This window comes from Chiloscyllium punctatum, chromosome 11 (genome assembly GCF_047496795.1).
Source record: "Chiloscyllium punctatum isolate Juve2018m chromosome 11, sChiPun1.3, whole genome shotgun sequence".
NCBI classification, from domain to species: Eukaryota; Metazoa; Chordata; class Chondrichthyes; order Orectolobiformes; family Hemiscylliidae; genus Chiloscyllium; species Chiloscyllium punctatum.
The window spans coordinates 77,502,965-77,528,296 of NC_092749.1; positions in this window are offsets into that span (position 1 = coordinate 77,502,965).

The following is a 25,332-nucleotide window of genomic DNA, read 5'->3' on the forward strand; positions in this document are numbered from 1 at the left end:
AGTATAAATAACTAGCTTAAAATGCTGGAATGTATTAATCAGAATTATACCAGCTCTTTATACATTGGCTAGGAGTCAAGAGGGCTGGTAAAATGGCAGCACAAAGCTTTAGGACGGAGACCTCATGTATCCCACTGCCAGAGGACATTACAAGAGCATATAAAACCAGGAGGAGAGTGGAACATTCTAGATTATTTTCATTCCTCTTAGTATATAGCAGCAGTCAGTAAAGCCAAATTTATGGACCTATTTTATCACCCATCCAACATGTTACTGGCATTGGAATACCTCCTTCTGCATGTAACAGGCCACAAGCAGCATTGAGGTGACCTTCCAGTGGCATCGTTGTGTTGCATTACCGTTCATTACTATAATTGCTAGGATCCATTACTCTCGCCTCAGCATACCTGCCCATCTTCGATGGTGCTACAATAGGGAGCTTGCTGCTTTAGCATTGATTTCTGTGGATCTCTGATAGTGAATTGTGTCACCACATAGCCCGGAGATCCCTGATTCACTATCTCTGATTAACAGGGATGTCAAAACACCATTAATTTCTAGTGCCTCTTCCTATGGTCATGAGTTATGAAATCTAGTTCCTTTTTCCCTGCTTCATACTCCATGCTCACTCCTCCTGAAACGATGAAGAGAAATGATTTAAGACTACAACAACATGTGTTTAACTGATGAGGACAGCGCATTTGATGAGAGTGACTATCAGGGAGAGGCATGAAATTGCTCAAAGATGCAGGTGTTTGGCAATTCATGAATGCATGAAAGAAAGTGCAAAGAAAGGTAAATGAATGTGGAGAATGACGGAATGGAGAAGCTTAGCATGTTGCACCCACCCTTCCTGACCTGGTTAGGTCACTAAAGCTATTTGCATATGGAGATAATGAGTGTGGTACTGCATTCATGCTACTGATCGCCTGGGTTTCTGCCAACCAAGACTCCTTTGTGTCAACAGCAGGGTTTTTTTGCCCATTCTTGTGCAAGTGAATTTTCCTCACATTTCCTATAATTCAGAATCAAGGAAGTCATTCAGTGCATCATGCATGCACCAGTTCTCTGAAGGAGCAATTCATCTTATGCCACTCGTATGTCATAAAACCATGGAATCCCTATAGTGTGGAAGCTGGTGATGTGACTCATCGAGTAATATGAAGCCTCTGAAGAGCAATCAAACCAGGCCCAACCCGCGTCTACTATATCACTGTAACATTGCATTTCTCATGGCTAATCCACCTAGTCTGCACATTCCTAAACACCATAGACAATTTATAAATGGACAATCCACCTAATCTGTTGGCCTTGAGATCCAACATCTTTTGAGCAACAGTCCTTCTAAGATTTTGGGAGTTCTCTGTCACAGGCGAGGTGAGCTTTTCTGGGTGAACACTGGGTTTAATTAACAGAAGGGTTCACCGCTGTGTTGTAACAGTTTAGGGACTTGTCCAGGACTTGGATAGGTTTGGACAAATCCAGTCTGAGAAAAATAGATAAGACCTATAAGGATCTCGGGGAGATTACTCTGCTGGAGGAGTTTAAAAACTCACTTCCAGAGATGGTAAGAATTCATGTGGATGAACAGAAGTTCAAGAAGTGAGAAGAGTAGAAGAGATGGCAGATGAATATACATTGGTGCATAAGGCAAAATTTAACTTCCGGCAAGTATTTTCATCCTTGAGAGATAGAAATCGGGAAAAGGGGAGATTCTACACAACAAAACAAAGAGAAGAGCACACTGGTAATAATTAACTACAAGTGAAAAAAAGATACCCAGGAGGGTGAAAAGCTTCAAGTGTTTCAAATTAGATTAGATTACTTACAGTGCGGAAACAGGCCCTTCGGGCCAACAAGTCCACACCGACCCTCCGAAGAGCAACCCATCCAGACCCACTCCCCTACATTTACCCTGGCACTTAACACTATGGGCAATTTAGCACAGCCAATTCACCTAACCTGCACAATATTTGGACTGTGGGAGGAAACCAGAGCACCCGGAGGAAACCCACGCAGACACAAGGAGAACGTGCAAACTCCACACACTCAGTTGCCCGGGGTGGGAATTGAACCCGGGTCTCTGGTGCTGTGAGGCAGCAGTGCTAACCACTGTGCCACCATGCCGCCCATCAATTGTGGTAAGGTGGGACATGTAAAGTCACAGTGCTCGCCATTGAAGAAAGGCGCTGTGGGAAAAGGTGTGTTAAACGAGGCTAAGCCAGTGGGATTGGTGAAAGTAGGAAACTTAAAGAAGAGTGGAGGAGCTGCAGGAGAGTGCCCAGCCTAAGCAGGGGCTGGGTATTGAGTTAGTGCCCGATCTCTGTAAAGACTTCGCCTCTGTGGGTAAGGTTTACTCAGAACAGGGGAAGAAGGGAAAGAAGTTATAATTTTGAGAGATACAGGTTCTATCAGCCTCTAATAGTAAGAGATAGCTGTGTTTGCACTCTTTCTAACATGTTACCCAAGAGAGTGGCAATTTGTGGAATAGATGGATAGAAATTTAGCGTTCCTCTGTGTAAGGTCAGGTTTTAGTGCCAACTCAAGTCTGGGGAAGTAACAGTGGGAGTGATTGACAGAGTGTTAGTTCGAGGAATACAGTTTGTTTCTGGGAATGATTTAGCAGGACCCATGGTGGGAGTGGCACCCTTTACTGTGGAGAAGCCAAAGGAAGATCAGGGAACTGAGGAGTTAAAAACAAATACCCTAGAATTTTTCAAGACTGTGTGGTAACAAGGTCTTGTTATCATAATTCACAGCACAAAGCAAAAACTAAAGAGAAAGATGAAGGAGTTGAGGATCAGTCAGTGGACACCCTGTTTGATGTAATGGTGCAGGCAAAACATAAACAGGCAGAGGGTCAGACAACAGTGTTTAGTCCTGAAAGGCTAATGAACTTACAAAAGAAAGATGAGACAATAAAAAATAAATATGTGGATACTTACTCAGAAAGAGAATCAGACTGTATTCCTGAGAGCTTTTATTTTAGAGATAGAATTCTAAGATGAAAATGGAGACCACAGCAGAGAAATGGGCAGAAGTGCACCAAATTGGCCTGGACAGCACAAGGATGTGGTTAAACTTTGCCATACATGTCATACATGCTAAATGGTAGGTAAGCCACAGGCAGTAATAAAACCAGCACATTTGTTGCCAATTCCTGCATTTGAAGAACCTTTCACACATGTTACAATTGATTGTGTAGGTCCCCTCCCTAAAACTAAAAGTGGTAACCAGTACTTGCTAACCATAATGGATGTGTCTACCAGATTTCTGGACGCAATTCCATTATGAAGTATGAAGGCAAAAAGGAGTTTATGCAGTATGGGCTACTCAGAGTCATTCAGTCAGCCCAAGAGACTAATTTTACTGCTAGGCTGTTTAAGGAAGTCATGGATAGCTTAAGTATACAGCACTTTAAATCAAGTGTGTACCATTCTGATTTCCAGAGAGCTTTGGAAAGGTGGCATTAAGTCTTGAAGACCATGTTAAGAACGTACTGTCAGGATTACCTGAATGATTGGGATAAAGATATCCCTTTCATATTGTTTACCATTAGAGATGCTACCAAGTGAATCTACTCAGTTTACTCCCTTTGAGTTAATATTTGGACATGAAGTGAGAGGGCCTTTGAAATTTATTAAAGAAAAATTGACAGGACCGAAGTTGGAGATCTCACTCTTGGGTTATGAAACTAAGGTGAGGGAGAGATTAAATTGTGTAAGTGAGTTAGCTAAACAGCATCTGAAGAGGGCACAACATGGAATGAAGCAGGTAGCAAATAAAAACTCTAAAATTTGGATGTTTTCCTGTCGGAATGACATACTAGTATTGTTGTCAGTAATAGGAGATCCCTTCAAAGCCAGGTTTAGTGGTCTCTATCAAGTTGAGAAAAAAAATTAAGTCAGGTAAACTATCTAGTAAAGATGCCAGATAGAAAAAGACTGTATTGAGTAAGTCATGTGAATATGTTGAAACCTTACTATAATAAAGACAGGGAACTGGAGAAACAAATGTTAGTTACTGCCACACAGAGTGAGGAATCAAATCCAGATCTCATGGATTTAGATGCCCCTCAAAAATACCTTTAAAAATGAGGAAGTGCTTGAGAAGTGGGGTAGGTTAGTGCACTACCAGTCTCAAGAGCAAAGAACCCAGTTGAAAAATTTCTTATAGCTGTATGAGGACATATGTAGGAAAATGATAGGGAGGCCTAATGCTATTATGCATAAGGTGGAATTAGGGAATGCTGTTCCTGTAAAACAATATCCTTACAGACCTAATCCTCTCAAAGCCACACAGGTCCAGAAAGAAGTGGATGTGATGGTCAATGAAAATATTATCGAACTGAGTCAGAGTGAGTGGAGTTTGTAGATCGTGTTACTTTCCAAACCTTACAGGACTCAATGATTTTGTATGGATTATCCGAAGGTCAATGTCACAACAAAATTGGACTCATATCCAATAGCAAGTTTGAAGGACTGTATAGAGAAAGTAGGACAAGCCTGTACATCACAAAGTTGGACTTACTACATGGTTATTGGCAGGTACGTTTATCAGAGAAATTGAAAGACATTTCTGCATTTGTAAACCCAAATATCAATTCAAGGTGATGCCCTTTGGAATGAAGAAAACACCAGCCACATTTCAAAGACTCATGAACAGAGTTGTGGCTGGATTAACAAATTGCATAGTTTATCTGGATGATGTAGTGATCTTTAGCGAGACATGGAAAGATCATATGGTACAGTTGGCAGAGCTCTTTGAACAATTACGAGAAGTAAAATTGGTAGTAAACTTAAAAAAAAACACAATTTGTAAAGACAAGGTGATGTTCTTGGGACATAACATCTGTCATAGAAGGTTGGCTCCAAGGAACACCAAGACGAAGTCCGTTGAGGAATTTCCATGATCAACTTATAAGAAAGAGGTGCTTTGATTTTTGGGACTAAGTGGACTCTACTGGAAGTTTGTTCCAAAATTCAGCAGCATGGTGGCACTGCAAAAAGCTTTACTAAAGAAGAACACAATATTTTGGTGAACAGAATAATGCGAAGAGGCATTTGGGAATTTAAAAGCAGTATTAACCACTGTGTTAGTTTTAGCTACGCCAATTTTTTTGAAACCCTGCAAAGTTGCAATCGACGCTAGCAATTTAGGAGTTGGAGCTGTAGTGCTACAGGAAGATGATGATGGAATTGAATGGCCAACTGGCTACTTTTCAAAGAAACCCAACACCCACCAGAGAAGATACCCTACCATTGAAAAAGAATTATTCAGTTTGGTACTGGCCTTACAACATTTTAGTGTTTATGTGATGAACAATATGTTGGAAACAGTTGTGGACACTAACCACAATCCTCTTACCTTCTTGGAAAGATTTAAAGACAAAAATATGGGATTAATTTGTTGGAGTTTTATGTCACAGACTTTTTGTTTACAAGTTGTACATGTTGTGGGTCATAAAAATGTGATAACAGATGCGTTATCAAGGACTTAACAGGAAAAGTATAGATAAGATTGGGCAGATTTCAATGTTTTGTGCAGAGAATAATATGAAAGTATAATGTAGATTAATGACCTATATATTTCATTGTAATGGGATTAAGAATTAGGAAATATAAGAACCGATCTTTTCATAATGATAGTTCATTTTTTTCTTAATGAGAGGCAGCTGTTATGAAGTTGAAACCATGTATCTTTAAGAGAGAGTAAATGTTATTCTGAACTGAGAGCTGATGTGTGACATGACAGATGGCAGTCCCAAGTGTACTGGAAAATTGAAAGTATGTAACATTTGGCTATGAAAAGAATGCATGAGTTGGTTGCTATTTTGACATCAATTCAAATTTAACCAATCAATTTAAATTGTGCCGCTGGATAGTAAAATTCAATCAAGTTTGAATTTATTGTTTTGCCAACATCAATCCAATGAGACCATCCTATATTGGGGATATAAAAATGCAAACATTTTTAAAATTGTAGAGGGAGCAACTGCCATTGAGAGAGACCCAAGAAATTAGGAAACACTCTCTATCAAAGGTACCTTGTCATAAGAAACATACTTGCAGTAATAATAAAGAAGATGACCCAGGGAATTCAGCAGTTGGAAGAAGAAAGACACCTAAGACGACAGCCGCTGTATGGTTTTGATATTAAGTTGATGTAATTTTAATAGGTGTTATACTGGAACAACATATCATTATAGGGTTGGAGGCAGATATAAAGCAATTAAGAGAAAGGGGGACTTAGAGTTGTGAATAGTTTTTATTTAATTTTAGTGTTAAAGAATAAATTGATATTATTTTCTTTAAATAGTGGAATTTGGGAGTTCTCTGTCACTCATATTTTAACAGATTACGAGATGAGGTCAGTTTTTCTGGGTGTTTGGTCTAGTTAACAGAAGGTTTCACCGCCGTGTCATAACACATGGTCTAAAAATTAGGGCCAGACCCTTTATTGAGAGACATTGGGAAGAATGTTTACACATGAAGGGTAGTAGAAGTTTGGAACTCTCTTCCACAAACAGCAGTGAATGCAGAATCAGTTGTTCATTTTAAATGTGAGATAGAAAAATTTTGGTCAAAGACAGGAATATAGAATTAAGCTTTGATTTGTCACATGTACCTAAGTAACGTTTTGCTTATGAACAGTACAGGCAGATCATAGTAAACAAGGACCTACAGATCATAGGGTGAAAAAGAAACTACAACTGAACGAATTAAGTCCATGGATGGAAAGTTGGCTTCTGTGATGGTCTGGACTGTGCGCACACCCTTCTGCAGTTCTTTGTAGTCCTGGGCAGATCAGTTGCTTTACCAGGCTGTTATGCACCTGGACAGTATGTTTTCAATGGTGCATCTGTAAAAGTTGGTGAGGAGCCTTGTGGACATGCCAAATTTCCTAAACTGCCTGAGGAAAGAAACAGCATTGAGTCTTCTCGATCATTACAGCTATGGTTGAAGTTCAGGATAAGTTGTCATACCTAGGAACTTAGTGCTCTCCACTCTCTCAACCTCTGCTCTGTTGATGTAGATGAGGGTATGTTCTCCTACCTTCTTTCTGAAGTCAATGATCACTTCTTTAGTTTTGCCGACATTGAAAGAGAGGTTGTTCTTATTGCACCATGACACCAAGCCCTCTATCTCCTTTCTGCATTCTGCCTTGTCATTGTTTCATATCCATTCTACAAATGGTGATCTCATCAGCAAACTTGCAGATGGCATTCATTCAGAATTTGACAACACAGTTGTGGGTGTACAGGGATTACAGTAGGGGTCTAGGTACACATCCTTGAGATGCTCCAGTGTTGAGGGTCATCATGGAGGAGGTGCAGTTGTCTATCTTCACTGATCGTGGTCTGTGGATCAGAATGCTGAGGAACCAGTTGCAGTGGGCAGAGCTGAGACCAGGTCTTGGAGATTTGAGATCAGTCTGAAGGGGCAAATGGTATTGAAGGCAGAACTGTAGGTGATAAACAGGTGTCTGGCATAGATGTCCTTGTTTCCCAGATGTTCCAGGAATGAGACCAAGGCTAAGGAAATATCACCCACTGTGGACCTATTACCTCAATGGGCAAATTGTAGAGGATCGAGGCACTTTGGGAGACTAGAGTTGATGTGGGCCATGACTAGTCTCTGAAAGACCACAGATTAGCCACGATCTTCTCATTGAATGTCAGAACAGGCTTGAGGGGCTGAATGGCCTACTCTTGTGTCGAGCTTCCTATGATCGTAAGAAACTATCTTTTGTTATGTTATGTAACCATTGTTATGTAGATAAATGCAGCAGGCATTTTGCTACTAACAAGAACCCACAAGTTTTTTTTTAGAATTAGAATTAAAATTAGAATCCCCACAGTGTGGAACCAGACCGTCCAGCCCAACAGATCCACACCGACCCTCGGAAGAGTACCCCACGTAAACCCATTGCCCATTACTGTACATTTACCCCTGATTGAGGCATCTAACTTACACATCCCTGAACATTATGGGCAATTTAGCATGGCCAGTTCACCTAACCTGCACATGTTTGGATTGTGGGAGGAATCCGGAGCACTTGGAGGAAACCCACGCAGCCACGGGAGAATGTGCAAACTCCACTCCCAATGCTGGTATCGAACTCAGGTCCCTGGTGCTGTGAGGCAGCAGTGCCAACCACTCAGTTACCGTACTTTTATTTGAAGGAATGTTCACCCGGATTCTGGATTTGCCTCAGCAGAAAAAGCAGACCTTAATGTTTCATTCAAAAAATAGCACTACTGATAATATAACACTTTCTCAGTAATGTATTGGAGTATTAGCCCAGATTCTTGTGCTTAGATCCCTTGAATGAGGCTTGATCATACAACCCTCTGACTTAGAGATGTTGTACATATGCTCACAAAGCAGGTATTTGGCGGCATGGTGGCACAGTAGTTAGCACTGCTGCCTCACAGCGCCAGGGACCTGGGTTCAATTCCCGCCTCAGGCGACTGACTGTGTGGAGTTTGCACATTCTCCCCGTGTCTGCGTGGGTTTCCTCCGGGTGCTCTGGTTTCCTCTCACAGTCCAAAAATGTGCAGGTCAGGTGAATTGGCCATGCTAAATTGCCCGTAGTGTTAGGTAAGGGGTAAATGTAGGGGCATGGGTGGGTTCTGCTTCAGCGGGTCGGTGTGGACTTGTTGGGCCGAAGGGCCTGTTTCCACGCTGTAATGTAATCTGATCTAATTTGTAACCAGAGGGGTTACAAATATATACATAGTCCAAGATATACATAGTAGGAAGAAATACCTGCATGATATCTGACAATAAGATTTTTCACACACTGCCTATTACATGACCAATGTCACTGCTGGTGATGTCATCAACTATCCTATTGATAACCACTTCCATTGTACTATACCTCCCACCGAGTATTCATTCTGTCCATGAATCTTTATATTCTTTTATAATTAACTTGTGCTCAGTATATTTCCTTCTATTCATTAATTTCTGTTCCTCTCCTCTCCACAAAGTGTCTTGTGGCAAAGCTTCAATTGTCAATAGTGGTCTTGCTGCTTCTGAGGAATAGGTACTGTCTGTGTGTTTTTCTGTTAGGAGAGAAGATGACTGTTGTCTGTTCCTTTTCTTTGGGGAACTGTTTTATAGCTGAATATCATACATTGCTTGTACTGGTGAGGTGAACAATTTATCATTATTCCCTGGGTTTTGTTGGGTTAATCTGACTGGGTTTTTTCCAGTCTGGCTTGAGTAAGAAATGGCCACAGTGATAATTACCAGGAAAATAGTGCTTCAGGTCCACTCACAGTACCCCGATGGTGCATCGTATGTCATTTCCTCATAGGAGTTGATCTGTGAAACACTTCTGTGGGACTCTTCAACTTTGTTGGGCTGCTTCAGTCACATTCTTCAGTGTGATGGTCTTTATTATGTCTGCTGGCCATCTGCTTGAGAAATAGTTGTCTTATGCCACAAAGACAAATGATTTCCCTGCAGAAAAATTTAAAAAGAGTTAATCACAGAAAAGCTCTCGCTTCAAACAGACAGTCAATGTCAAATGTAACAAAGAACAGGGGAAGTTACTTCTGATAAGAAGGCAAGCTGTAGACTTGATAGTTTCAGAGAAGTACTTCAATATTTTGGATGAATAAAATCTAAAGAATCATCAATAAATGTTCAGGATAGAAAATTGTCTAAGGATTTAACTCCAGAACGTGTCAGCAGCAGAACTTTGAAGAACAACACTGTACAAGGATCAAAGCCAAAGACAGACATTGTTGTGTGGAATCATAGTTAAATCATTAATTGAGTAACAGCCAAGTTGTGTTGTGAGGCTTAACTTACTTACTTGAGGGATCTTATTTGGTTGCTACATATAATTAAGTTTAAATCATTGTTTCAGTATTTGATTGTTTGAAATATTCCTTAATAAGTAACCAAATTAAAGGTAGCTTGTGGTAATTCACACACAACAATCTTAGCATCCCAAGGGAGAGTAGAGTCTGCACTTGTCTGTGGCTCAGTCTCCTGAACAGTGCCTTTGATGCCTCTGACCTGCAGTGTATTGTAGAGAGAATCTTCCTAGTTTCACTTTGCCAGCAGCAGAAATTCTCCCATGCCTTTTGTTACACGCTTGTTTGGTTCTTTCTGAGTTCATAGCAGAGTCCCCATAGTGTGGAATAAAGCCATTTGGCCCATCAAGTCTGCACAGACCCTCTGAAGAACATCCTGCCCAAACCCAATCCCCTATCCTATCCCTGTAACCCTGCATTTGCCACAGCTACTCCACCTAACCTGCATATCCCTGGACAATATGGACAATTTAGCATAGGAGAAAGTGAGGACTGCAGATGCTGGAGATCAGAGCTGAAAATGTGTTGCTGGAAAAGTACAGCAGGTCAGGTAGTATCCAAGGAGCAGGAGAATTGACGTTTCGGGCATGAGCCCTTCTTCAGGAATGAGGAAAGTGTGCCCAGCAGGCTAAGATAAAAGGTAGGGAGGAAGGACTTCGGGGAAGGGCGTTGGAAATGCGATAGGTGGAAGGAGGTTAAGGTGAGGGTGATAAGCCAGAATGGGGGTGGGGGCAGAGAGGTCAGGAAGAAGATTGCAGGTTAGGAAGGTGGTGCTGAGTTCGAAGGTTGTGACTGAGACAAGGTGGGGGGAGGGGAAATGAGGAAACTGGAGAAACTGGAGAAAAGAATTTAGCATAGCCAATCCACCTTGCTTGCATACCTTTGGACCGTAAGAGGAAACTGGAGCACCTGACAGAAACTCAAGCAGACACGGGGAGAATGTGCAAAGTCCACAGAGATAGTCACCCAAGGCTGGAAACAAGCATGGGTCACTGTCACTGTGAGGTGTAGTCTTCCAGGTGTACAACATTTTTCTAGCCCTGTAAACAATAAGTGACCAAACCCCTCTCTATAGCTCCCTACCTGTGTTTCCATGACTTTCCTGACTAGTTGCACTGGGCACACAGGCTGTCCATGACCATCTCCCCAAACTGAAAAGGTATTGTGACTATGCCAAGTGGTACACCTGACAATTTCCAAGGCCCTGGATTGATATCGGATACTACCCTTGACATACCATGCTGGGACCTCCTCACTGATAGATATCTTCCAAGATTTGACTCGGACTACTCTCCTTGGACATTGTGATATGGCTGTTTGCTTGAGGCACGTGCAATGAATTTGCCAATTTAACTGACAGCAAATGCTGCAGGGGTGAGATTGATGTAGTAATTAGCTGTACAGTAACATGTTCAACCTTTGTCAATGTACTTGTATGTGGAGCACATGTGCCTAGTGCCCATGGAGCATGCTATGATATTATAAACTTCAGAACTTTACAAGCTGTTCAGGAATTGAAAGAATCAATGAAGATAAAACATAGCTACCATCAATCCTGAGGAAGGGTCAGTGGACCCAAAGTGTTAACTTTGATTTCTCTCCACAGATGCTGTCAGACCTTCTGAGTTTTTCCAGCAATTTCATTTTTGTTTCTGATTTCCAACATCAACAGTTCTTTTGGCTTTTAACAAAGATAAACTATTACACTCAAAGGGATCAGTAATAACCCTCTGTCTGGAATAAACTTTAAGGGACAATGACACATGTTTGCAGGAATCAAAAACAATCATTCATGTCTAGAAAAAGAAATTGAAGCTACATGAATAAACTGTTTTGGCCTCTACTTGAAAACTAGCTGCTGTATTGCCACAAGGACAACTGATGGCCCTGCTGAAGAGTTAATCACAGAAAAATTGTGTTCAAACAGTCAAAACCAAATTTAACAAGGAACAATTAAGCGACTTCTGATAAGAAGGCAAGCTGCAGACTTGCAATAATTTGGATGTAAGAATCTAAAGCATCATCAATAATGTCATGTCATAGACTTGAAGGATGAAAACCAACACCAGAACAATTCTGCAGCAGAACTTTAAAGAGCAACCCTGCACAAGGATCAACCCCTGAACACTTCCACAGACAGACATTGTGGGCTGGAATCATAGTTAAATTCCACCAGTAACTAGGTAATAGCCAAGTTGAGTTATGAGGCTTAACTTGTTTACTTGAGGGATGTTATTATGGTTGCTACATAAAGTTTAAATCATTATTTTAGTACTTGATTGTTTTAGATCAGATTCCCTACAGTGTGGAAACAGGCCCTTCGGCCCAACAAGTCCACACCAACCCTCTGAAGAGCAAGCCACCCAGACCCATTTTCCTTTGGCTAATGCAGCTAACACTATGGGCAATTTAGCATGACCAATTTATCTGACACGCACATCTTTGGACTGCGGGAGGAAACCGGAGCATCCGGAGGAAACCCACACAGACACGGGGAGAATGCCTGTGTGGAGTTTGCACATTTGCCCAAGGCTGAAATTGAACCTGGGTCCCTAGTACTGTGAGGCAGCAGTGCTAACCACTGAGCCACTGTGCCACCCATTGTCTATGAGATTTCTTAATAAGTAGCCAAAGTAAAGGTTACTTTTGGTGATTTACCCATGATAATGCCTGGAGTTCAACACAGAGGTCGATCAAAGCAAACAACAAGCTGAATTCACTAGGGATGGTTTATGATTTCCAGATTGGATTTCTCGATGTTTAGAGTCAAAGAGTATGGTACTGAGGAAGGGCTTATGCCCTGATGAAGGGCTTATGGCAGAATATTGATTCTCCTGCCCCTTGGATGCTGCCTAACCTGCTGTGTTTTTCCAGTACCACACTTTTCCACTCTGATCTATAGCATCTGCAGTCTTCACTTTCTACTTTCTTGATATTTAGCTTGTTTGACATGTTTGACACATTAGGAAGTCAAATATTAATGGGGCAAGTTTGGCTGTTAACATGATGTTTAGCAAGCAGTAGACCTCCTTAAATTGCAACACGCCACTGGCTAGTGAAGTGAAGAATATTCCTCCTCTCCTAACTTATAACTTGTAGACATTGGACAAACTTTGTAGCGTCGGGAGGTGTATTACTTACTGCTGTACTCCTCGCCTCTGACCTGTTGTTGTAGCCATTGTATTTATTTAGCAAGTATTGAGTTCTTGGTCCGTGATAACCTCCAGGATGTTGGCAGTGGCTGATTCAGTAATGGTAGCACCACTAGATATTGCTTTGTTTTTAATGAAAGTTGGTTTCATTGATTTAGGAATTAATATTCTGTAGATATTAGAAGGATAGGTGAGATTTGGAAAATATGTTTTTACAGTGTTGTTAGAACTGCAAATATTTCTACTACTATATTACAATGGTCACGGTATTTCAATAATACTTCATTGATGACAAAATACCTTGGGTATGCAACATCGTCTTGGGAAATAAGGCAGGGCAAGTGACTGGGGAGTGCTTTGGGACCAGTGACCATAATTCTATGATTTTTAAAAATAGATATGGAAAAGTTGAATTCTGGTCCACAAGTTGAAGTTCTAAATTGGGGCATGTATGATTTTGTTGATATTGGAGAGGAACATTCAAAAGTTGATTGGAGGAGTTGTACACAGGTAATGGGACATTTGATAAGTGGGAAGCTTTCAAAAGTGAGATATAGAAAGTTCAGTGCCTGTTCCTGTTAGAGTGAAGGACAAGGTTGACAGGAGTAGGGAACACTGGATGACTAGGTATATTGAGGCTCTGGTTAGGAAAAGTATAGTCAGCTGGGATCAAGTGAATACAAAGGATGGTTTCAGATGGTTGTTGTTCAGACTGGACCAATGCTGTGCTGCAAAAATTGGCCTTGGGTCCACTGCTGTTTGTCAATCTATACAAATGATTCGGATGGGAATTTACAGGAGGCATACTTCGTAACTTTGTGGATGACACCAAAATATCAGATGGAGTTTAATTTAGATAAATGTGTGGTGTTGGATTTTGGTAAGACAAATGAGGGCAGGACTTAAATAGTCTGGGAGTATTGTAAAACAGAAAGACCTAACAGTGGAGGTACACAGTTCCTTGAAAGAAGTGGCACAGATAGATAGGGTGGTGAAAGCAGCATTTGGCACATTAGTCTTCATCAACCAGAGAACTGAGTACAGGAGTTAGGTTATCATGTTACAACTGTACAAGACATTGGTAAGGCCACATTTTGAGAACTCTGCACAATTTTGCTCGTTCAGCTGTAAGAAGTTTGTTATTACACTTGAAAGAATGTAAAAAAGATTTACTTTCCTATCCCTGTATTTGTCCAAATGTCTTTTAAATATTGTCAATGTACCCACCTCAACCATATTTGCAGTCAACTTATTTCATAGGCATACCATCTTCTGTGTAAAAAAAAAAGCCACTCATGTTCCCTTTTATTCTTTCCCCTCTAACCTTAAACTGATGCTCTCTAGTAGCCTTTTTCCCAGGATTGAGGAAATCGAAGAAATGCATTCACCTTATCCATGCCTCTCATGATCTTATACACCTCTAAAAGACTCAGTTTCCTATGCTCTAAAGAAAAACGGTCTAGCTTGTCCATACTCTCCCTATAACTCAGACTGTTGAGTCCTGGCAACATCCTTATAAATTTCTTCTGCAGTTTAATAACATCCTTCATATAGCAAAGTGACCAAAACTGAACATAATACTCCAATTGTGGCTTCATCAATATCGTGTACAACTGCAACATAACTTCCCAACTTCTATACTCAATGCTCTGACCAATGAAGACCAATGTGCCAAAAGCCGTCATCACTGCCCTGTATATCTGTGACTCCACTTTCCAAGAACAGTGCACCTAAACTCCAAGGTCCCCCTGTTCCATTAAACTCTTTAAGGCCCTACCATGATTTGACTTTCCAAATACAAGACCTCACACTTATCTATATTAAACTCAATTTGCCATTTCACAGCTCACTTCCCCAGCTGATCAAGGTCCTGCTGCCATTTCTGATCACCTTCCTCACTGTCCACAATACCACCTGTTTTAGTGTCATCTGCAAACTTACTAGTCATGCCTTGTACATTCTTATCCAAATCACTGATATAGATAACAGACAGCAAGGGGCCCAGCACTGACTCCTGAGGCACTCCAATAGTCACATACCTCCAGTCTGACAAGCATTCTTCCACTATTACTCTCTGCTTCACCACCTACCATCAAGCCAATTTTGTACTCAATTTGCCAGCTCCCCATTGATTTCAAGCGATTTAACCTTCAAGAGCAGGCTATGTGGAACCTTAACAAAGGCCTTACTGAAATCCATCTCTATTATGTCTACTGTCCTGCCCTCATCAACCTTCCTGGTCACTTCATCAAAAACTAACAAATTTGTGAGGCATGATCTCCCATGCACAAAGCCATGCTGACTACTGCTAATCAAACCCTATCTTTCCAAATGCATATATATCTTATCTTTTCAAGTAACTTACCTGCCTCATATGTTAGGCTGTGTTGTTAGATGTAGATTGTATGTTGTTAGATGTTATGCTTATCCAGAGCATATGTCGGTGAAGTCCCTGCAGATTGTAATCAATTGAAAATTGGGAGAATTTCAAAGGGGAGATGAATAAGATACAAGCTTAATGCATACCCAAGAAAAATAAATATGGAGCATCGAACACCCTTCAAAGAGTCATACAACACATAAGTAGGCTCTTCAGCTCAACTCATCCATGTCGACCAGATTTCCTAAACTGAAGTAATCCTATACACCTGCATTTGGCCCATATCCACTAAACCTTTCCTATCAATGTACCTGACCAAATTCCCTTAAAATTTAGTTGCAATTGTGCCTGCTCTACCACTTCGTCTGGCAGCTTGCTCCATATATGCATCACCTTCTGTGAAAAGCCTATCCAGCTCTTCTTATAACTCAAACCTTCCAGTCTCTGTAACGTCCTTGAAAGGTTAAAAGAATATGGGCCAAGTGCAAGGAAATAGGGTTCACATGAATGGACATTTTGGTCAGCATGGACCAGTTTGGGCAGAAGGGCCTATTTCTGTGCTGTAGGATTCAATTATTCCAGGACTCTAAGTGTATGCTTGTGATAGCAGTTCCTGGATTGATAGGTTTCATTGTGCATTTACAGACTGGGAATATTACTCTCAATTTCAAAAGAGGGTATGAATAAATGGTTTCGCAATTTGGGTAGATAGCTTTAGTTTTAGCTGGCATCTGTATAATAAGCTGGTTTATCTCTCTCCTGAATCATATGATTCTAAGAAATATCTGCATGCTCCAAGAAAAGTATTTTATTCTAATCTGTCCAGATTTCAATCTCTTTGGTCTGTCTCATTTTGTGATAAATAGTTAGTGATATGTGGTCTGCTTATTATTACTGTGACATAGTTCATCCCGTGCCATCCGGTGTCTTCCTTTTCTAAGCTACTGAATTAATGAATCTAGCTCTAGTTTGGAAAGAAAACTGATCTCCCTGCTTCTGCAACAGAAAAATGGAAAGTGCTTCATATTTGTCCTATGATATTTCCAAAATAATGAAACATGACCAAGAGCTGGATGTTAACATGCAAAAGTGCATTACAAGCAAGTGGAGACTTCAGTTAGTAAAATTGTGAGCTGATAATGAAATCAGCTACTAAGGTCTTCCATTTCACCATTAAATAAATAGGCAGTGACATATCAGTTGCCAAGGCTGAAATCTCATGGAGAAAATGAAGATTCCCCCTACCAGTTGAAGACGCAGTGAAACGCTTTATCTCCTTTTTTTGAAATGATCCACTGCCATTTATTGGGTCAGCAATAGGCCTTCCCTGATTTAAGGATCTAGGGGGTGGAAATCCTGGCCATCAAGAGATCATAGCCAACCGAGTCAATCAGCTCCTTAACAAACAGTAGCCATGACATTGTTGAACTGGGGAGGTGCAAAATACTGCTGGTACTACACTCATTGAGCTCTAGGATTGTTGCAGGATCACAGGACACAGGTAAATGATGGTAGGGGGGAGATTAATGGAGTCGAAGTTGCAGATGAGGTGAATCAGCACTAGGACTGGTGGTGCTCAAAAGAGCATTGAATGAGGGATCTTCGTGGTAGTCTACAAGCAACCCCAAACAGGTTTGTTTGTTCCATTCTCCATATAGTCAGTACCCCATCTGATGCTGGTTTAATGCTATGTCTGTTGTAATCAAAGCCTGTAATTAGTGTATGGAATGAGCTGCCAGAGGATGTGGTGGAGGCTGGTACAATTGCAACATTTAAGAAGCATTTGGATGGGTAGATGAATAGGAAGGGTTTGGAGGGATATGGGCCGGGTGGTGGCAGGTGGGACTAGATTGGGTTGGGATATCTGGTCAGCATGGATAGGTTGAACTGAAGGGTCTGTTTCCATGCTGTACATCTCTATGACTCTATGACTGTAGGCAGTGATTGTTCCTGAGCCATCCTATACTAATATTAATGGAAACTGGAAGGTCATAGGGTTCCCACCCTTGAATTCCAAGCCCCTGCCCAAACACCAAATTAACCACAGGGGAAGGAAAAGGTTCTGTACCTATGTCTGATAACACTCAAAATTTGTGCAAAATAACTTACATGTGCAAGGAGGAAATAACACTTGCCAGTATAAATATATTGCACACCACGTGCATACTATTGTGCAACTGAAGATCTTTCCTCCATTTTTCCTATTGTCTCTACAACAGATGGAATGTGTGGCACTGATGCAAAAGATTTATTTTGTACCTGAGTCATGATTTTGCTCAGCAAACAACTCTTTTACCTGTTAATATGCCCGGAGAAAACATTTTAATCACTTTCTTCTCAACCATCAATGTATCGATGTTTGTTATGTTTTGGAACTATACCTTTATTCATTTATAATAAAATAGAGGAATGAAGGAGGTCATAGGACCTGTCCTGAATTCTACTGACAACAAGCTGAGGTAGATTAGATTAGATTACATTAGATTAGATTAGATTACTTACAGTGTGGAAACAGGCCCTTCGGCTCAACAAGTCCACACCGCCCCGCCGAAGCGCAACCCACCCATACCCCTTACCTAACACTACGGGCAATTTTAGCATGGCCAATTCACCTGACCTGCTCATCTTTGGACTGTGGGAGGAAACCGGAGGACCCGGAGGAAACCCATGCAGACACGGGGAGAACGTGCAAACTCCACACAGTTAGTCGCCTGAGGCGGGATTACTGAGGAGTCTGAGGTGGGTCACACTTGAGGTGTATAAAATTTTATGAGTGCCGGAGACAAGGTTGACAGAAAGAAACCTTTCTCCTTCATAGAGAAACTGTGTCCAATTTTGGGCCCCATGCATCAAAAAGGACATACTGGCACTGGAGCATAGTCTAGTGGAGATTCACACGGATGATCCCTGGAATGGTAGGCCTAACATAAGATGAATGGCTCAGGATCCTGGGATTGTTCATTAGGGTTTAGAAGGTTGAGGGGAGATCTGATAAAAACTTACAGATAATGCATGGCTTAGAAAGAGTGGACACTAGGAAGTTGTTTCTGTTAGGCAGGGAGACTAGGACCTGTGGGCACAGCCTTAGAATAAGCGGGGGTCAATTTAGAACAGAAATGAGGAGACATTTCTTCAGCAACAGAGCTGGGCCTGCAGAATTCATTGCCACATGCAGGACATTAAATGCCTTCAAGGCAGAGATTGACAAATTATTGATCTCACAAGAAATTAAGGGCTATGGGGAGAGTGCAGGTAAGTGGAGTTGAAATGCCCATCAGCCATGATTAAATGGCAGAGTGGACTTGATGGGCCGAATAGCCTTACTTCCACTCCTATGTCTTATGATCTTATGGATCAATGACAAGGTGGTATGGATTTAAGGTAAGGGTTAGAGGTGATGTGAAGAAAATGTTTTTCACTCAGAATATGGAAATCTGGATCCCATTGCCTGTCAGGGTAGTTGAGGCAGAAATCCTCATAATATTTAGAAAATATTTAGATGCACACTTCTGATGCATAGTGCTAGGAAAATGAATTAAAATAGTTAAATGATTTTTTTTTAAACCAGTGCTGAAGCCATGGGTCATGTGGACTTTTTTGTCCTATATACCTCTATGACTCACTCAATGGCTCAGGTTATTGGGGATGAAGGTGCAACACAGAACATAGAACAATACAGCACAGTACAGGCCCTTTGGCCCCCAACGTTGCGCCAACCTGTAAAACCGATCTGAAGTCCATCTAACCTACACTATTCCATTATCATCCATATATTTATCCAATGATTGTGGTATGCACATTGCTTATTGCCATAGAAGAAGGGAGATATTGTATATACCAGGTTTTTTTTTGAAAATGGTTATACATTAAGTTGTATTTTTAAATTCAAGAGGTAACCGAGTTAGGGGTATAAAGATCAGCTAATTAATATTCTATATGGCTATCCAGGCCATGTGATTCATGGAGGAGGACTTTAAGAGGGGAAGAGTCCGTAGAATGTAATTGCAGGACTGGGTTACAGGTTTTCTTAAAAAACATAATTGAACCTCACAAACAGATTCATTCTGTCAGAATCACAAAGCCTCATGTGGTTCTGAAGGAGACGTCACATTTGGAGTGAAACACAGCCGAAATGAGTAGAAATTTCTGGGAATTTGGGGCATTGTCAGAACAAAATGGTAAATCTCTTTTCTTTCTCCTTTTAAAAAGTTTAAAATTCAGTAGTTGGGTTATTTTTAAATTTGCTTGTTTGGTACTGTTTTGAACTGTATAATTTTGTACTTGTAATATTAAAAGATCTATTTTTTCAATATTAGCCTAACCTCAGTTGTTGGTAAAATTCTAGAATCCATCATTAAGGATGAGGTTTCTAAATTCTTGGAAGAGCAGGGTCAGATTAGAGCAAGTCAACATGGATTCAGTAGGGGGAGGTCGTGCCTGACAAACCTGTTGGAATTCTTTGAAGAGGTGACAAGTAGGTTAGAACAGGGAAACCCAGTGGATGTGGTCTATCTAAACTTCCAAAAGGCCTTTGATAAGGAGCCACATGGAAGGCTGCTGAGCAAGGTGAGGGCCCATGGTGTTCGAGGTGAGCTACTGGGATGGATTGAGGATTAGCTGTCTGACAGAAGGCAGAGAGTTGGGATTAAAGGTTCTTTTTCAGAATGGCAGCCAGTGACAAGCAATGTCCCGCAGGGTTCAGTGTTGGGGCCGCAGCTGTTCACGTTATATATTAATGATCTGGATGATGGGACTGGGGGAATTCTAGCGAAGTTTGCAGATGATACGAAGTTAGGTGGACAGGCAGGTAGTACTGAGGAAGTGGGGAGACTGCAGAAGGACTTACACAGTTTGGGAGAGTGGTCCAGGAAATGGCTGATGGAATTCAACGTGAGCAAATGCGAGGTCTTGCATTTTGGAAAAAAGAATACAAGCACAGACTACTTTCTAAACGGTGAGAAAATTCATAAAGCCAAAGTACAAAGGGATCTGGGAGTGCTAGTCGAGGATTCTCTAAAGGTAAACATGCAGGTTGAGTCCGTAATTAAGAAAGCGAATGCAATGTTGTCATTTATCTCAAGTGGCTAGGAATATAAAAGCACCGTTGTACTACTGAGACTTTATAAAGCTCTGGTTAGGCCCCATTTTGAGTACTGTGTCCAGTTTCGGTCCTCACACCTCAGGAAGGACATACTGGCACTGGAGCGTGTCCAGCGGAGATTCACACGGATGATTCCTGGTCTAACATACAAGGAACGGCTGAGGATCCTGGGATTGTATTCATTGGAGTTTAGAAGATTAAGGGGAGATCTAATAGAAACTTACAAGATAATACATGCCTTGGAAAGGGTGGACGCTAAGAAATTGTTTGCGTTAGGCGAGGAGACTAGGACCCATGGACACAGCCTTAGAATTAGAGGGGGTAAATTCAGAACAGAAATGCGGAGACATTTCTTCAGCCAGAGAGTGGTGGGCCTGTGGAATTCATTGCCACAGAGTGCAGTGAAGGCTGGGACGCTAAATGTCTTCAAGGCAGAGATTGATAAATCCTTGATGTCACATGGAATTAAGGACTACGGGAGAATGCGGGTAAATGGAGTTGAAATGCCCATCAGCCATGGTGGAGTGGACTTGATGGGCTGAATGGCCTTACGTCCACTCCTATGTCTTTTGGTCTTATGGTCTAATATTTTAAACGTTGCTGACTCAGCTTACTGAGGGACAGTTATCAGTCTGAAGTTGAATTGAGAGTCCAGCGGTGTTGATTACTTTTAAAGCTTATAATTACTCATCTTAGCTTTTTTTGGCTCTAATGAAGAGAAGATTTGTTGAAACCAAATGATCAGAAACTTTGCACACAGTCAGGTAGGAGAGATCATTTTCAGAGTGAGGCACAACTGAGGGAACATTTAAATAACTCCAAAGATGCTGGCATCCTATCACCAAACCAACCTTAGTCTACATCTGCACTTCACATGGGCTCTCACCAGACAGCTCAGAGCCAGTCCCCAGAATGGGGGGATTCTGAACCTCCTGTTTACATCTGTCATCCAAGGCTCCCTGATTAATCCAGGTTAACAACCACAATCAAAGATTGCATCGTCAATGAGATCTACCTGGTTCTCGTTCAAATCACTACATTCTTTCTCCCCAGATCCTGGGATGCAGGACCATTTCTTTTTGTAGCCACACCTAGGACATTTTTTGCCCCCAGGTCTGGTTCGTCCAACTTGGAGCTGAACATGGGTGGTGTGTACTGAACCGTAGCCAGTCTCACACACCCAGAACGTTTCAGGAGAGATTCCTCCTCTTGTACAGGTAATAATGGTAGAGGCTGCATCCATCTCGGACTCTGAAGTTTCTTTGAGCTGAACGGAAGGGTCAAACCCACAGCTTCTGAGAGCCTTTCAGGGTGTTCTGAGGGGCTCAGTATGTTTTTCTCCTGCCTGATTTGCAAGGTAACAGTTTCATGTGATCCATATGTTTGTTCAAGATCCAAATATTGTATGTCATAGGACTCTACTTTGCATTAGGTATGTCTATATTAGGTATGTTCTATAGGTATGTCAGGAATAAAAGAATGACTAGGGTAGGAACAGGTCCAGTCAAGGATAGTAGTGAGAAGTTGCGTGTGGAGGCTGAAGAGATTGGGGAGACACTGAATGAATACTTTTCGTCAGTATTCACTCAGGAACAGGACATTGTTGCCGATGTGAATACTGAGTCACAATTAAGTAGAATGGATGGCTTTGAGGTATGTAGGGAAGAGGTGTTGGAAATTCTGGAAAGGGTGAAAATAGATAAGTCCCCTGGGCCTGATGGCATTTATCCTAGGATTCTCTGGGAAGCAAGGGAGGAGATTGCAGAGCCATTGGCCTTGATTTCAAGAAGGGGAGTAGGGATAACCCTAGTAACTATAGGCCGGTGAGTCTCACTTCTGTTGTGGGCAAAGTCCTAGAGAGAATTGTAAGGGATAGGATTTATGAACATCTGGATAGGAATAATGTGATCAAGGATAGTCAGCATGGTTTTGTGAAGGGCAGGTTGTGTCTCACAAACCTTATTGAATTCTTTGAGAAGGTGCCTAAGGAGGTGGACGAGGGGAAAGCGGTAGATGTGGTGTATATGGATTTTAGTAAGGCGTTTGATAAGGTTCCCCATGGTAGGCTACTGCAAAAATTACGGAGGTATGGCATTGAGGGTGAGTTGGAGGTTTGGATTAGGAATTGGCTGGCTGGAAGAAGACAGAGGGTAGTAGTTGATTGTAAAGGTTCATCTTGGAGTGCCGATACTAGCGGTGTTCCGCAAGGATCTGTTTTGGGACCATTGCTGTTTGTCATTTTTATAAATTACCTCAAGGAGGGGCTAGAAGGTTGGGTGAGCAAGTTTGCGGATGATACAAAAGTCGGAGGAGTTGTTGACAGTGAGGAAGGATGTGACAGGTTACAGCGGGATATAGATAAGCTGCAGAGCTGGGCAGAAAGGTGGCAAATGGAGTTCAATGTAGCTAAGTGTGAGGTGATTCACTTTGGTAAGAGTAACAAAAAGATGGGGTACTGGGCTAATGGTCTGATACTTGGTAGTGTGGATGAGCAGAGGGATCTTGGTGTCCATGTACACAGATCTTTGAAAGTTGCCACCCAGGTAAATAGTGCGGTGAAGAAGGCATATGGCGTACTGGCTTTTATTGGTAGAGGAATTGAGTTCCGCAGTCCTGAGGTCATGTTGCAATTGTATAAGACTCTGGTGCGGCCGCATCTGGAGTATTGTGTGCAGTTTTGGTCGCCATACTATAGGAAGGATGTGGAGGCACTGGAATGGGTGCAGAGGATGTTTACCAGGATGTTGCCTGGTATGATAGGAAGATCGTATGAGGAAAGGTTTAGGGGTGACTTGATAGAGGTGTACAAGATGATTAGGGGTTTAGATAGGGTTGACTGTGAGAACCTTTTTCCACGTATGGAGTCAGCTATTATGAGGGGGCATAGCTTTAAATTAAGGGGTGGTAGGTATAGGACAGATGTTAGGGGTAGGTTCTTTACTCAGCAAGTCGTGAGTTCATGGAATGCTCTGCCAGTAGCAGTGGTGGACTCTCCCTCTTTATGGGCATTTAAGCAGGCATTGGATAGGTATATGGAGGATAGTGGGCTAGTGGACTTGGATCGGCGCAACATTGAGGGCCAAAGGGCCTGTACTGCGCTGTATTCTTCTATGCTCTATGCTCTATTAACCTCACCTTGTACCCGTGCAGGGCCATCCCCATGGTTTCAACACCAAACCTCGTCCCCTGAAGTAAACAGTCTTGCTGAGAGGAGACACATCGCCAGTATAGTGTCCCTGCTGCCATTTCACCCAGTGGGAGGCAGTTTAAGGCATCTGCATTTGCAACTTTGCCTCCTGGATGGTTTTCCAACTTATACACAATGAGAATAAGGGTCAACCACTGAATTCGACCAGAAGCTGTAGACAGCATGGACTTTTCTTTTTAGGTAGACTTAGCAGGAGCTTGTGGTCAGCACGGTGGCACAGTGGTTAGCACTGTTGCCTCACAGCGCCAGAGACCCGGGTTCAATTCCCGCCTTAGGCAACTGACTGTGTGGAGTTTGCACGTTCTCCCAGTGTCTGCGTGGGTTTCCTCCGGATGCTTCGGTTTCCTCCCACAATCCAAAGATGTGCAGGTCAGGTGAATAGGCTATGCTAAATTGCACGTAGTGTTAGGTAAGGGGTAAATGTAGGGGTATGGGTGGGTTGCGCTTCGGCGGGGCAGTGTGGACTTGTTGGGCCGAAGAGCCTGTTTCCACACTGTAAGTAATCTAATCTAATTACTACAAACTTACATCTGCAAAAGGTATTAATGGAACTTTCTTGCACTAAAGATATCTGCCACACCTTCCTTCTCTATCTGCATATGTCTCCATTCATCATTAGCCAAAGTCCAGGAAGCATATGCTATTGGGTGTTCTTCCTCGTTGGACCACCGGTGAGCCACCAGTACCCCAATACCGTATGGGAAAGCAATGCACGTCAGCACAACCTCTTACTTGAGATCATAGTGGGCCAATACCTTAGATGACAATAACTGCTTTCTCACTTCCCTAAAAGCTGCTTCCTGGCTACGTGAACATTTCCAAGGCTGATCTTTTTTTAATAGCAGGTGTAAGGATGCCAAGATGGAGGCAAGGTTATATATGAATTTCATATTTAATTCATCAAGCCTCAGAAAGACCTGAGCTCTGGTACAGATGTGGGAGCCAGGGCACCTTTTATCACCTTAGAGGTTTATCACCTTCACATGTCTTCCAAAGGGTGAAATCTGGTCTTGTAAACTGTAGCCCAAGTAGGTCACTTGGGATGCCTGGAACACATTTTTCCCTTCTAAGGCATATGCCCAACTGAGCTAAGCATTTAAGCACTATTTCTAAATTCTCCAAGTGCTTTTTATTGTCTTCCCTGTTATTGGAATGTCATCCAGATAAATGACAACCTGGGGTAGCCCTTGTAAAATCTTCTCCAAGGTTCACCGGAAAAGGACGCAGCTACTGATACTCCAAATGGCAGTCTTGTATATTGGTACAAACACTTATTGGTATGAACTTAGCATACTTACGGGACTCATCTAGTCACTATTGCAAATACAGAAGATTCATGTCCAGCTTTGTGAAGGACAGCCTCCCCCAGTTCTGTGTACAAGTCTTCTATGCAAGGGATTGGGTATTTTTCCCACGGTTTCACATTCGCTTAAAATCCCCACAAAAGTGAACCGAGCCATCAGGTTTCACAATCAATAGAGAGCTGTACTGGTTTGATGATTCCTCCTTTCCAGTCTCCTGATTTCTATCTCTACTTTTGCCTATAAGGCAAATGGCCCTGGGCTGGCTTTGCAAAAATCACAATTGCTTCCTGGTCAACATGTAAGGTGGCCATAGCTCCTTAGATAGTCCTTAGACCTTCCTGAAAAATGTCTGGAT